Source organism: Sciurus vulgaris (assembly GCF_902686455.1).
Source record: "Sciurus vulgaris genome assembly, chromosome: 17".
Lineage (NCBI taxonomy): Eukaryota > Metazoa > Chordata > Mammalia > Rodentia > Sciuridae > Sciurus > Sciurus vulgaris.
In genome coordinates, this window is record NC_136478.1 from 7,372,953 (window position 1) to 7,388,996 (window position 16,044).

Here is a 16,044-nt window from a genome sequence, read left to right on the forward strand (position 1 = left end):
GGGTCTCTTGAGGTCCCAGCACAGTTCCTGGCATCAGGCTAATATGAAAAGCGTGTGCTGTTGTCTGGTCACTATTGCTGTACTGCTCATAGTAAATAAGGTGACAGTGTGGCCTGGACCCCAAATTCCTCTCAAATCAGGAAAAATGTTAAGTAGGGCAGACATCTATGGGGTCGGGGTAGACTTCCTAAGTGCCCACTATTTCCCAGGCCTTTGGCATTGCTATAAAGAGATATGGAAAGACTAAAGGAGGTCCAGGTTTATGGGACAAGTAGGTAAAATGTCAACGATTTTAATAGAGTGTGACAGGTATGCTCCAGGTGCTGGAGAGTACCAAGGAAGCATCAACCTGGTCAGAAGAGGAAGAGGACGCTCCCTGAAGCAGGCGATGGTTGGCCGGGGCAGCTGCCTCCAATGACTGTGAATCAGGAAGAGCAGAGCAGGGATCTTGCAGCTCCATGTCCAGCATGTTCGGAGACCTGAAGTTGTGTGCCCTTGGCGTTCCCAGGAACTTGCTGGTCAGCTGGTACATGGGCAGAGGTGGGGTGCTGACCAGAAATCGGGCAGAAGGGAACACAACCGCAGAGCTTCTCTGTGAAGCCAGACTGCAGAGTGAAGCCTTGGAAGACGGTCTCCGTGGCCCTTACCCGTCCCAGGGCTCCGTTCTGTGAAATAATAGACTGCCCTTTGCACTCAGCCCCGCTGGAATTTTGGTTTTTGTCATCTCCCAGCTAAAGCATCCCTGCATGTGCCAGAGGACATGGAAGGCTTTGCAGAGCACCACGGCTTCCCAAAGCTCACGTGTGACCCACTCGGGGCCCCAGATCCCTCGGCTGGCACTCTAAGAAATCATCAACCAGCTAATCCAATTTTCAAAAATTAATTACACTGAATAATCCGTCAAAGAGATAGGCATGGGGTGTGCTTCTTTCTTTCTGGCCTTTAAAAATTGTATCACGTATCTCTCTCCCGGATGGCTGTAATTTGTCACCAGTCTCCAGGGCCTTAAGTCTTGCCCACCTGTCTCCCTGTCCCTGCTTCCACACTTTAGCCAAATGAATGTTCCAATACACTAATCAGATCACACGTCTCTTTCCTCCCCCAAATGATCTCAGGAGAAAAGTGCAAGGGTCTTATGGGTCATGAGGCACCCCGGCCTTGATTGTCTTCAATGCTGCTCTCTGGTGGTAATTCCCCCAGGACCCCCAGTCTCCCTGGAATCATTCCAGCTTCTGGAACATGCCAGAGGTTCACTTCCAGATCCTCAAATACTGCAGCAACTACAAGAAGCCACCTTTCTGAAACTCGTCCTTCCTCAGCACCTCCTTTGCCTGGGGAAGGCTCATTCACCCTCAAGTCTCTTTGTACCACTTCCTCTGGGGAATCTGGAGTAGAAGTCCTTTCCCTGGATACCCGAAATGTCATGCCTTTTCCTGACTCTGTGGCAAAGTTGCAGAACGGCCACCCAAACCATGTCCTCTTTTCCTGGGAACACAGCTAGCTAAAATTTCCCAGCCTCCTTAGCAAGTTGGTGGGTCCTGGCATGGAGTTCTGGCCAATGGGAAGGTTATTAGGAATATAGAAGAAAAGAACATACACCCTGTCATCACCCTCTTCGATTCTTGTAAGGGAAGATCGTCGACCTATAAGAAATTAAGCAAATTAATCTCAGGTAATAATGTAAGTTATGAGGAAGTAGAGTAATGGGCTGTATGTCAACAGGGAGGCAGAAAGGATGGGGAAACCCTGAGCAGAGGGAACTGAGAAACTTCCATTTCTGGAAGGTTGGCAGGTGTTCTGAGTGAATGATAGGAAGGGAACACCCACACGTAATTCATTCCAATATGTGGGGAGCTGTCAGATGCACACCCTTGGTCCATTCCCACACATTGTCTGGGTTAATAGATCCAGGTTGAGTCCCAGGCCTTTTACATTTAATTATTCATTGATTCTAATGTATGGTTAAAATTTACCTTACACGGACCTAGGGGACCAGCTTTCCTAACATAAACATGCCAGAGGTCAGAGACCAGCAAGGCAAAGTCACAGTAGGTCAATTCAAGAATCTGAGTCTCTTTCTGATTGCCATGGGCAGTCACTGGAACAGCATCTTGGATAACAGGATCTGAGTCCTGTACAGGAGGGAAGGGGTGAAAGAAGAAGTTATAGTTGTTGGGAATCCAGGAGAGAGGAAGGGAGACATTGCAAAGATTAGATTCCAGACATAGTCTGGGTATAGAATCATGGCTGGGAGGTGAAAGTAGAAACAGGGATTAGGAGTGACTTTTAGCATTTGGAGTCTGGGCAAGGGCTGGATGGAACGGAACTAGCACGGTTGGAAGAAGGTGCAGAAGAACGGTTTGTGGCTGGGGGAGGTTCAGAGTTCTATTTTGGGCACATGAGGCTTGAGATTTTGTGTAGATAACTGAGTGAAGAGGTCAAGGAGTTGTTAGGGTGACCAGAAGAGAAGTTGGAGATACAAATGAGAGGAGTTTTGATATGTGAACGGCCTTTAAAAGATCGGGTGCTCTGGGAAGTGAGCAGTCAACGATGTCAAATAAAGCTGAGCCGCTGGCTGAAAGTTGCTCAGGCTAAGCGACCTCTGGGCTTGGCAAGACGGAGGTCTTCAGTGACCTTAGTAAAAGCTACGCAGGTGGTGAATGGACGCTGAGGAAGTGAAGGGTACGGTTGTGGACGACTCTGGAGGAGTTTTAAGGTCCAAAGGGGCAGAGAAAGTGGCTGTAGCTGCAGGGCATTGTGGGAGGTCTTCTGTCATGGTGATTGGGCATAAATGAATGAACGTGCCTAGGGATGATGGATGGACGGATGAGTGAAGGAACGAAGGGCAGCGCTTGATACAAGCAGCCCTCTGACCTTGCAGCCTGGGAGAGCGAGTTGTTTGGCATTGGCTTATCAAAGAGTCAGTTCATTTCTCCAGTGCCCCCATGGAAAAACAGCTATAAATTTTCCTTTCAGGATTGGAGATATTTCCAGGTGTTTCCTGGATGATCCAGGTGGACTTATGAAGCCACTTCCCAGGGAGGCTGGGTACTTTCCTTGTCCATCAGGACAAGAAAAGGTCCTGAGAAAGCCTGTCATGCTTATCAGGCCTGAGGTCCCAGTTTTGAGTTTATTGATAACATACAGAGGCTCTCTGAGATAGATTTTAGGAGAAAAATTAAACTGGGTTTTCCAATCTGTCTGCCTTCATATTTCTTCCCAATATGCCTGCCTTATTTTTTCCCATAATGTTCTGTTTCTTGTTTCTTTTTGCTTAACAAAGAAACCTAAGAAATAAAAATATGCAATCCCTGTTTTATTTCCCGTATTAGCCCAAAGCAAACCACATCACATCAGTTGTCATATTCTACAATCTATTATTTTGGTGAGGGTCTGAGCTTTTCATTTCCCTGTGCCTGAATAATGTTCTTCTGAGCCTGCCTCATCAATAAACCACCCTGATGAAGTTTCACAGGCTCAGATTAATGAATAACAATTAGGTGCATTTAAAAAGTAATATTTTTTCCTGCAATTTGGAAATTGATTTATGAATTTGGGGATCCTCCAATTTCATCAAATAAGTGGTTTCTTCAATTTACTTCTTTGGCCAATCTGAGTAAAGCCCCCTGAAGGCTGGCAGGTTTGTGGAGCTTCCTTGCCAGTGTATTGATTTCAACAGAAAAGGAACTTCTGACATTTAGCAAAAAGTGACCACGTGTACGCGTCAAGTCCAGAGTCATTCTCACCTGGGTAATTGCTACATGGAAATAATTTCTTGAGCAGCTTGGACTTCATAGCACCTTAATCCAGTTCTCAAGAGTATTTTCTGAGGAATTTGAACTGAATTTTTATCGTGTATATCTTGAAAATTTGGAAAAGAAGGTTCCAAGTGCATTTTCTCATTACCGGAAAGCCGTAGATGATGGAGAGATAGATATGACAGTATGGGAGGATATGATACTGTATGATATGGTACGATATGATATGACTTGACATGACAAGGTCTTGGAAGAAAACATCACATTTTGGGATCTATGATTCTCGGCTTAAGAAGTAAAAATTACATTGACGTTCTCTTTCTACCATCAATACTTACCTCTGCTTGTTCATCTTTCTTAGATGTTTTGTATCTCTTGGCTGCAAGTGAATACGGAGCCTCATGCATCCTCCTACAAGGTCAAGTACTTTAGGAAGGATTAGAGATGGGGTCAGATTCTGCTTCTCGTCACCTTTCTCTAATGGAGTCAAAATGCCACCTCTGGAAGATGTTCTTGATTGATTTTGAGTCATTTCTTCAATGGACAAGCTCTGTGATGATTCGGCCTAGAAAGAGAATTTATCTAACATAATTTTGTTGAACATGTCCAATGCTCTAAGAAGTGACATAGGCCTCAGGATACAGAGATGGACACGCTGTTTCCCCAGCCCGTAGAATTTTCAACTTAGGTGCTAGAGTCACAACATAACTGAGAGAAGGAAAACATGAAATAAAATGAACAGTGGTGACCTGGCTCCTGTCCTTTGCACTTGCTAGTCTCACGGGACAGGGGTGAATTTGTTGAGGATCATGTATAATAAACATGGTGTTTTTTTCTTTCCTTTGGCCTAGAGGCTTCTTCCCTGATATATCCACATAATGCTTCTTAATTGGCTTGACTCTTGAATCAATGATGTTAAACCACAAGGTCCACATGACGTCTCAAGCATTTTATAGAGAATGGGAAGTGCCAAGCAGCGAATTCCAGGGCTGAGCTAATCGCTTGCTCTTCAATGGATTGAGCTCTCACCTAGAGTCACTGGCCTACTTACCGTACGTATCAATGAAGGCCAAGGGACTGATCTTCATGCGTTGGGCAAGATCCTAGCTATAATGTCCAAATGCTCTCTGAGGACTGTTTTCTCACAGAGAAGCAAAATCTTCCACAATCTAAAAGTCAATCGTGTTCCTTACAATTCTCCACCTCTGTATTCATTCCCTGGGTTAACTCTTAAGGACTCATTCTCGGCTTGAATATTTCTGGTATTTATCTCGAGGTCCACCCTCGGTCTGATGCATAGATCTGGGTATGAGGATATATGTCCTCAACAGCTCCAACTGGATATTCTGTCAACATTCAAAGAGTATAGGTCCCAAAAAGGAGCTTCTCTGGCAGATGGAGTCAGGCACACCTGGGATCCACCTTTCTGGCCTGGGGGTTTATAGCCACAATGCATATGAAAACACCTGCATTTAATTAGTCTGGGCTGAGGCTGCTGTTTCTTTGCATGTTTCCTAGGTGATTCTAGCACACTGGATCTCAGCCTTGCTTGTCTTAAATATCCGACGCTTTAGCCTGTACCCTTCTTTGACTGCATGAGAACCCCTGAGAGTTGGTCCCAAGTACCTGCAAATTTTAAAGTTCCCAATGATTCCGAAGTACAATCAAATAGACAGCACCTTACCCCTAATACTGACTAGCCGTGTAACTTTGGCAAGAAATTTAATTTCTCTGAGCCTCAGTGTCCTGATCTTTAAACTAGAAATAATCATCATGCCTGTCTGGGGCAGAGTTTAAGGTTGATATGAGATATTTTAAAAATTTTTTATTTGTTCATTTTAGTTGTACATGACAGTAGGATGTATTTTGATATGGGATACATACATGGAGTATAACTTCCCATTTTTGTGGTTGTACGTGATGTGGAGTTACACTGGTCGTGTGTTCATTTATGAGCAAAGGAAAGTTATGTCCAATTCAGTCTTCCGTCTGTCCTATTCCTGTCTTCCTTCCTTCCCTTTGTTCTCCTTTGTCTAGTCCAGTGACTCTATTCTCCCACTGTCCTTATTGTGAGTTACCATCCACATATCAGAGAGAACATTCAGCCTTTGGTGTTTTGGGATTGGCTTATTTCACTTAGCAAAATATTCTCTAGTTGGCCATCCATTTACCAGCAAATGCCACAGTTTCATTCTTCTTTAAGGCTAATATTCCACTGTGGACATACCACATTTTCTATATCCATTCATCTATTGAAGGGCACCTTAGTTGGTTCCACAGCCTAGCTATTGTGAATTGAGCTGCTATAAACGTTGATGTGGCTGTGTCACTGAAGTATGTTGATTTTAAGTCCTTTGGGAATAAACTGAGGAGTGGGATAACTGAATCAAATCGTGATTCCATTCCAAGTTTTCTGAAGAATCTCCATACTGCTTTCCAGAATGTTTACGCCAACTTGTAATCCCACCAGAAGTGTATGAGTGTAACTTTTTCCCCACATCCTCACCAACATTTGTTGTTACTTACAGTCTTGATAATTGCCATTCTGACTGGAGTACGATAAAATCTCAGTGTAGTCTTAATTTGCATTTCTCTAATTGCTATAGATGTTGAACACTTTTTCATATTTTTTATTATCATAATTTTTTTATTTACTTAGGCAAGGGGATGTGGGGGTGGGAAGGATGGTGGAATGAGATGAACATTATTACCCTATACACATGTGTACTTACACTACTGGTGTGACCCTGCCTCATGTATAGCCATAGGAGGGAGAAGTTGTGTACCATTTGTGTTTGATGTGTCAAAATGCATTCCACTGTCATGTATAACTAATTAGACCAAATTAAATAAATATTAAAAATTATGATATGAGATATTATATGGAATATTCAGTGTTTACACATAATAAATAATGAAACTATCATTATCTTAGCTTAACTGTCATGTAAAATACACAGACTAAATAGCTTAACAACAAATATTTATTTTCTTAAAGTCTTGAAGGCTAGAAGTCTGAGGATGCCGGCATAGTTGGGTTGTAGCGAGGACTCTTCCTAGTGTGCAGATGGCTGCCTTCTTGCTGTGTGCCTACATGATAGAGAGAGGTACAGTCCTTTTCTTATAAGGCTGCGATTCCCTCAGATTGGGACTCAAACATCATGCCCTTATTTAACCTTATGACCCCGCTAATGGCCTACCTCCAGATACAGTCACATTGAGGGTTATGGTTTCAACATACAAATTTGAGGAGGGCATAATTCAGTCCATGAAAATGGTCATTATCACTATTATCATTTCCTAAATTCTGTTAGCGTGGTTAACTGTCTGGATTTGCCAGAATATACCTGGTTTCAGCATTTAAAGTCCTGCATCCCTGGAAACTCCTATTATAGTTTAAACCACACCCATCCTCCCAACTTGATCTCCTGAATTAGCCTGAAGTCTTCCCTCATCTACTTTCTGAATTTGATCAATCATTAAACTCAAGCAATTCTAACTTTTAAAAATATAGTAGTCTTGCACCCCTCCCTCCATCTGACTGCTACCTCCTTTGATTATTTCCTCCTTATCTACCATCTAGATGATTACAGCACTCTCTAAATTAGTTTTCTTTCACTATAAACCAAACTTGGGCATGAATCAGAATCCCCTGAAGACCTGTTCAAACACAGATTGCTGCTTCTCTGCCTTTCCTGTTTTCTGACAAGGCCTGTCAGGAGAGGGCCTGAGAGTCTTCATTTCTACCAGGGGAGGCTGATGGTTCTGGGTCTGGGTGGTTTCCACATCAGAACCAATGGGGAGATGGAGCCCGCTGGAGATTCCAGAAGCATGTGGGTCATGCAGCAATGACACGTTGCCACCCAGGCCCCTTTTGTGAACTGCAGAGTTCTGTATCAGCAGGAAAGCCCTGGCACCAGACTAGCTCATTGTCAAGTGACCTGCTCAGCTGTGAGCTCTTTGTTTCTCAACCTAGTTCCCATCCACAACAGTCACTCCTAATACAAAATGCTGAGTTTGTGACTCTGAACAGATGATTTGGGTTGGGGCAGCCCTGACTTGTGATTTGGGCTGTGGCATCATCCATCATGCTCAAGATCTCAGTGAGTTCCAGACTGTCCATCAGCTCATGCAGAATGAATGTCTCCAAGCAACTGGAAACTTGCTCCTCCAAAGAACTGTCATTTCATCTACATCTATTAGTATCGTTGTTCAGCTTTGATCAGTTCTGAATTCCCTTCACTCACTCATTTGTTGGTTTGCTCATTGGTTGGCTGGTTCAAGCAGGACGTATTTATCATCCCTTCTCTGTCTCAGGCACCCAGGAAATAGTGATGAAGATATCCAGAACTTTTTCCAAATTCCATGTGGTTTAGAGCTTACAGAAGTTCCTTGACATCTGAAAATTGAGCAAAATTCACCTGCCCTGGTTCTGGCTTTCTCTGCTATAGAAGAGGCAGAACACTTACTCCTATGCTCAGGGACCTCAGCATCAACAATCTGACAAACTCCTGAATTTTCCACCAGTTGCCATGTTCTTAAGGTTTGGACATATTCTCACATATGCATCTGTCTTTCAGAGCACATATTGATTAATTCAGTGAGGTTTCCATTCACTTATTTTATTAGTTATCACTGCTGCATAACAAATTGCCCAACACCTCTCAACTTAGGCTGTCATTTCACAGTTTCTTTGGAATAGGAGTCAGAGTACTGCTTGAGATGGGTCCTTTGTTTCATGGTCCTTTGTTTTATGAGGTTGACAGCAAGGTGTCCTCTGAGAGACTGCATTCTCATCTGAAGGTTCGACTGGGGAAGGAGCTGATCAGAAGCCTCTGGATGATTGTTGGTAGCAATTCCTCAGGGGTGGCTGCACTGAAGACTTCAGTTCTCCTCACAGCTGAGCAGGTCACTTAACAATGAGCTAGTCTGGTGCCAGGACTTTCCTGCTGATGCAGAACTCTGCAGTTCACAAAGGGGCATGGATGGTAGCATGTCACTGCTGCATGACCCACATGCTTTTGGAGCTCACTGAATATTTGAAATCCTGCTAATTGGCATCACATTCCAACCACTTAATTCTACCATAAGTAATTCTTTATGTAGTTTAGCTGCACACATAGTTATAGGTAGACTCTTCTAAAATTCCAGATGAAATAAAGTGCATAAGCCTAGTCCATCAGTCACCTCACATGAAAGGTGGCATACCTATGAGAAGACAGTAATTCCATCTGTGTCTGAAGGTCACCCTTTGCCTTTTGTTCTACAGACTTCTGCTACAGCAGCTTTCTTTATCACGCATGTGAGGCAAGACAGCAGTAGAGAGAGTCTGTCACAAGATGGAAGTCACAGTCATTTGTAGACTCGTCACAGGGATGGCATCCCACCACCGCCTTTGCCTTATTTCATTGGTTTGAAGCACGTCATGAAGTCTGATCCAGACTGCAGAGGAAGGAGGCATGAAAATCACAAGTGGGAGGTCATTGAGGGCCGTCTTGGAAGTCCATCTGCTGAGTTCACTAGCTGAGGACCTCTCTTGTAGACTCTCGTGGTACTCCATACCCAATAGTGATAAGCCCTGTGGTGGTTGGTTGTATGCTTCTTAGTGAGGCCATGTGCCCAGATATTTGGGCAAACACTAATCTTAATGTCAATTGAAGGTATTTTTTAGGTGAGATTAACATTTAAATCAGTAAGCTTTGAGTAAAGCAGATTATCTTCTATAAGGTGATGGGCCTCACCCAGTCGGTTGAAGACCTTAAGAGAAAAGACTCAGGTCTCCCAAAGAGGAGGGACTCTTCCTCCAGGATTCAGGCATGAGCTATAGCTCTTCCCTATGTCTGGAGTCATTTCTGCAGATTTCATAATCACCAGCCTCCAAGTTATAAGAACCAATTCTTTAAAAATCTCTCTCTCTTTCTCACTCTCTCCCCTATGGGTTCTGTCCCTCTAGAGAACCCTATCTAATACAAGGCCCTATTCTTATTGTATCATTCAATTTTTATATTACATTTGTTTTTCCCATAAACCTCTATTTTCTCTGAACTTAGTACTGGTTCCATCTTGCCAGTGCTTTATTTTCTTTGGCCAGTAGTGGATCTAACACTGACAATATACCCAATGAAATCTGTGGAATTCACACATGCATTCACTAAATAGGTGAGATCTTACTAATTGATGTTTTCTTTGCACCAATTAATTCTACTATCAGCTGTGATTTATATAGTTTAGCCACATATGTAGCTATAGATAAAATCTTCTAAAATTCCAGAAGAAGTGAATCTAATAAGCATCATCAGCAATGATGCCACAGGAAAGTTGTCATACCTGTGAAAAGACGGGTATTCTATCTATTATAATAAGAACTGAGCCCATAATTGTCACTTTTCTGAAAATCCAAGGCTGGAGAGTTGATTCTCCATATATTAGATGCATTTAAAGTTTTCTTTCTTTCTAAGAGGGGAACATAAAAATCCAGTATAATCAACTAGGAGGATGCAGTTTGGGTGAGAGCTGGCTCATGGACGTGGTGGCTCCCGAGCTGTCCTGATGAATCAGCAGACTGTTGGTGACTCAGCACATCAATCATGAGGGTTCCATTTTCCAAGTAAAACCCTTTCTCAGTTATATTCTCTCAAAGTTTTCTCCATGACAAGGAATCATAATGTATAATGGGATCAGAGAAGGAGAGTCCAAAACAGGAGGGTACAGAAACATTTATCTCCCATGATATTTTAACACTGGCATGTGTGAAATTTGCAGCACCAAGCCCAATGCAGATGTTAGGGCTGGGGATGAATCTCTGGAACATGGTAATGACACATGAAGCAGGGTTATAGTGGCTTACTTAGCGTGATAACATCAACTGGTGAACACTTCCCAGGATCCATTCCCACTGATAAGAACTTATCAGTGCACATATTGATTGGAGATTTATCTGTACCATCTGTGGCTCTGGAAACTAATGATTTGGGGCTATTTCCTCCAAAGGTGAAAGAAATACTAAGAAGAACCATGTGGGTATGTAGTGAGCTTGCCTGATAACGTCTTGTACTCAGGCCAGAATTGCAAAATGTTTTGTAGGGTAATTTCTGGTCTGTTGGCCTGGACTAAGGATGTGCAGGGACTTCATGTCCCAGAAGCAGAAAAGGTGACCTCTCAGCCCAGAGATTCACATGGTCTAGAGAGCTGGCAGAATTCCATAGGAGGTGGGGCCCACAGCTTCAGCCCCAAAGAGCACAGTGTGAGTACTTAGCCACGTGTTTTGGTCAGAGGTCTATTTATGGCCTGAGAAAATTTCTGGGGCAAACATCTAGAGAGGGAGGCTCTAACGTTCCACAAGAACTGTTTCTGTGTCCCATGCAAACACGCCATTAACTGAGGAGACAGGGGTTCTTTCGATGACTGAGTGAGGCCCTGCACAGGTGAGGTGAATTGGCATATTTGATGAGGGCTCAGTTTTCCAGAGCACTATGAGGGACGGATGGAGAAATGGGACCCTCATACTGATGGGATATACTTTTAGGCATCCCGGGTTATAGCTTGGTACTTCTGACAAAGGGTCAAAGCAATGAGCCACATGGTAGACACAAATGCCAATTCTAACACAACACCAGAAATGCACACAATTTATCGAGAACCAATTATGAGATCCTGGGCTCCCTACTTACATCTCTACCACTTATCCAAATCAGCATAATGGCAATTAAATATCAGAATTCCCATTTTAAAGACAAGCAAGCCAAATCTCAGGTTAAGAAAACATAACAGAAGTAAACAGCTAGTAAGTGTTTCAAAGCTGAGGTGGATTCAGTTATGTTTGATGCCAAAGTTTAAGGGTAAGGATACTTCTGAGACATAGAATATTCTAGAAAAAGTGATACTGTTCTTCAGTAGATATTCCTAAATCTCATTTCGTTCAAGGAATTACTAGCTTTCAATGGCAGGAACAGAATACCTACTACTCTCAAGATAGCCCTATTTACTGTGGGTCATGAGGACATATTTTAAAGTTCTTATTTTACTCTTTGTGTGTGTGTGTGTGTGTATGTGTGCATGCATGCATGTGTGTGTGCACATGTGTGTGGGTGTATGTGCTCATACCTTTAGAAGTCCATAAAACTGTTTTGTGAAAATGCTTCAGAGGGACTTTGAGAGATCCCTGCTTAAGAATTTCTTTATACCAGCAGGTTGGCAAACTATGGCCAGCAGCAGCTTCCAAATCTAGTTATTTTTCTTTCTTTTCTCTCTCGTTTTGAATCTGTTTTCGTAAATAAAGATTTACTGGCATACAGCCATGCCTACTTATTTATGTATTATCTATGGTTTCTTTCTAGCTACAATGGTCAGAGTGGAGCAGTATTGAAAGACACCGTCTGGCCCACAAAACCAAAAATACTTACTCTCTGGACCTCTACAGAATAAATCTGCTGCCCTCTGCTCTAAAACGTGAGTGTTCATAAATAAAACCTAGATGGTGAAAGATGTCTGTTTGAGATTGGAGGCCCTGCTGAAGCCTGTGACCAACAGTGAGGATACTTGTGGAGTATCACAAGATGTTCAAGGCAGGAAAGAAAATGGCTCATGTAGTGGACAGAAAGGGGTCAGGGACAAGCAGAGAGGACAAAGACAGGCTAGAGCCAGGAGCTCAGGACCTGTCATGCTGCACTGGCAAGTTTCAGATGTCCAGGTTCTATTCTGTCTATTGAAAGAGTGAAGGTTTAAGGGAAGGACGTACTGTGAACACATCCATGATTTAAAGGGTCATACAAAAATGCCATAGGGAGAGCACATCAGTGAGGAGCAGGAGAGGTCACAGGATGCCCGTGGACACTTCTCTGTCTCTTGGTCGAAGAGCAATGGTGACTTGGACTAGGCTACCCTGCCCTGTATGACTTGGAAAGAGGTTTAGCTGGAACTGATGGAAGAAATGGAGAAATGTGAGCTCCTGCCAGCAAGGAAAATCCTCTCAGAATAAGAGGGAATTGAGAAGGGCCTTCAGACCACTTCCAAAAATGGAATGTAGGAGGAGAGCAAGAAACCATTCGATGGCTGATGTGGAGATCCAAGAAAAATCAAATGGTTCCTTGCTCTCCTCTTACATTCCATTTTGGGAGGTGGTCTGAAGGAACATAGCAAGTAGGCAATAATTCTTTATACAAACTCTTGAATTGGTATTTTTTTTTTCTTGGCCAAACACTATATCAGTTACACTTACATGTATCAACAGTCTTTCTCCAGCCCAATGAATTTGCTTTAGGTGAGTGCCATTTTAAATGTCTCCTATTCATCTCTTTCCAATATAATCACAAGTGGAATGTTTACCTGACACTATCTGACAACATTTATAGTTATTCTGGTTGATTAATATTTGTTCTTTTTATTTATAACCTATATTAGAAAATACTAACTCAAAACTTGAATATTGTTGTTTATTCTAATGTCTGGTAGGCTCCATACTGTGGACCACTAGTGTATACATGTAAAGGATATGGATGCACAGACATACATGTTGGGAGAAGAGATGTTTTTTCTGATTAAAATCAAAATACTAATCTGTATATCAACTCAACCCAAATAAATTATGACAGTAAGTGCTATTGCTGATCCTTCCAGGGTTGAACTCTTTGTACTAGGAACATGGGGTCAGTTATGACTAAAGTGAACGCAGACCTGTCGGTGACTCTAAGTTCGATGCTCTCTCTTCTTCTTGTCTAGGATAAACAACACCACCTTTAGTGGGCTAATCACATAGTTTTAAATGATTGGCCCAGTAGGATGCATTAATGTCTTATGGGAAGGAAATGTAGTCTATGACATGGTATGGGTCCCATGGGTGATGTAGTTCATGACAGCTGAGAGATCTCTTACAGAACAGTTATTGATGTTTCATATTAACAAAATTTGGAAAAGCTTGGTATTCACCACAGAGAACTCAAGGGTATCCCATGCCGAAGGAAGAGGAATTAAAAAGTAGGGACGGGGGATGAGGCTGGTTTATGGATGTGACGGCTTGGCTTGGCTCTTGGGGGTCTTGGTTGAATATGCTCCCTGCTGTGGAATGGGTGGAGGCGGCTCAGAACCCCACTTGGCAGCCATGGTGAGAAAGGAAAAGAAGGTTGAGGAAGGCCACGTGGGAAGGTACTCATCCCAGTGAGAACATGGTAACTGGAAACAGCTTTCGTCCTGGCCAGAGGATGCACAAAAAGACATTGGGCAAATGTCATAATTATGGCCAGGAAACATCTGGCTGGATCAGGAAACGGATGGGATTTGGACATAGGCACATCTGCGGGGACAGAAGGGTGGGATCCAAGACTATGAAGACATTTCAACTTTGGGGGGAGGAGATGAAATTTTAAAAAATAAGAAAGAAAAATGTCTAATAACTTGTGTTCTTTTATTTAAAAAACTCAAGGTACTAATTTTTGTTTTATTTATTTTCTTTACTTGGAGAGGATTTTTATCAGGTACACTATAAATGCCGAGATAGAAGACTCCAGAGAATAAATTTCCTGGAAAAGACCAAAGAAAAAAAGCCAACCAAAGTCTTCTGGAAGAGATATCTCAAATTTACTTTTTCTGCAAAACTATTATCAGGACCCACTTGGGAAATGGCAGATTAGATGCTTAATTAGCATACGGCTTAGTAGTTACACTCAATGGCTACTCTCCAGTAGAAAAGAAAACATCTTTAAAATATTTTAAAGATTGCTGAGTCAGACAAGAGACTTTCAGAAAGGATTAAAGAATTCTAAGTCGGAAGAAGCAAAATGGAGATTAGCGATGGGTGATTTGGATGCTTTCAAAACATAGGAAGCAGAGCGACCAGGCAGGCATCAGAGGCTTGAGTCCCCACTAATTTGATTCATTCCTGACTGCACTTCTCTTCCCTTTCCCCGTCCCTCATCTCGACCCTATTGGTCCTCGTGCATTTGTTTAGGGGTAGCTGAGGGGTACAGAAGAAAAACGAAGCAGGAATCCACAAAGGTACTTAAGAGAAAATTTCAAATATGTAGAAATAGGAATATCTTCATAGTTGCATCTTTTGAAAGTTTCAAATTTCAGATTTTGCCCATGTTTGGGGCCAGGAAGGACCAGAGTGTCCACCATTAGATGGAAACAACTCATATCACCAGTGGAGCCAAGGAAGTGAAGTGGGGAAACGGAGACAGTGAAATGGGAGGATGGAGTGGAGAGTGGAGGTCCATGGTCTGCTCTGGGAAGTATCAGGCAGGCAGGGTTCAGAGCATGCCCTGGAAGCCAGCGGTCCCTGTAGCAGCGTGGAAAGTGGGGCCTGGGTTCTGGATGGGCATGGACGATGTCATGGGAAAGCACAGTCCGGGAGGACTGAACGTGCCCTTTAAATCGCAGACTCCTTGAAGCAGGGTCTCTGCCTCTGACCTAAATCTCCATAGCTCCAGGACTGAATTGGCTGCCAGAAAATCTCCAAGTGCTCAATAAATGTACTCTTCACTCAGTATCCACGGGGATTGGTTCTAGGACAACACCCGCCCCCCCAATCCAAGGATGTGCCAGTCCCTAATATGAAACGATGTGACATTGGCATACAAAATACATAGTTCTCCTGTTAATTTTAAATCATCTCTAAATTGCACATAATACCTAATACAATGTAAAAGCCATGAAAACAGTTGTAAGGAAAGAATGACAGGGAAAAAAGAAGTCTGTCTATGCTCAGGATAGACACAGTATTTTTCCTGAATATTTTTGTCCCATGGTTGCAGATTCAGCAGGCCGATGGTGTTTGTTGGGATGACCATCCTTGGTGAAGCCTCACACACAGCCCAAGATATTCCTTCACATGGACATCTATAGAGCCAACACAAAGGAGAATGGCCTGGAACTGTCACGATCTTCTCTTTGTCTTAGTTTCTTTGGCAAAATGAAAGTCCATATGTCCCCAGTAAGACTGGGGAGCAGCGAGACCCTGGTGAGCTCTAACCGAGGTGGGCGACGCAGCAATGGCTTCTGGGGCTTCCCTTTTTGCCCTCCCTCTGTTCAGACAGGGACTGTTAGAAAAGCTGAAGGATTTTCTGGTGCAGAATCAGCATGATTTGGGTGAGAAAAGCTTAACGTGAGACGTAAGGTGAGGTCCACAGTCAAATCCATGTGTCCCTCTGCACCGAGGCTGCATCCTGTGGGTAGGGCGGCCCACAGAGCTGGGGAGGATGCTAGGGGGACAGGTGCCAAAGGGGCGGCTATCAGGCGGCTGAGGGACACAATGGGGCCCGAGGGTGTGGTTCCAGCAGTGGGCCCCTGCACA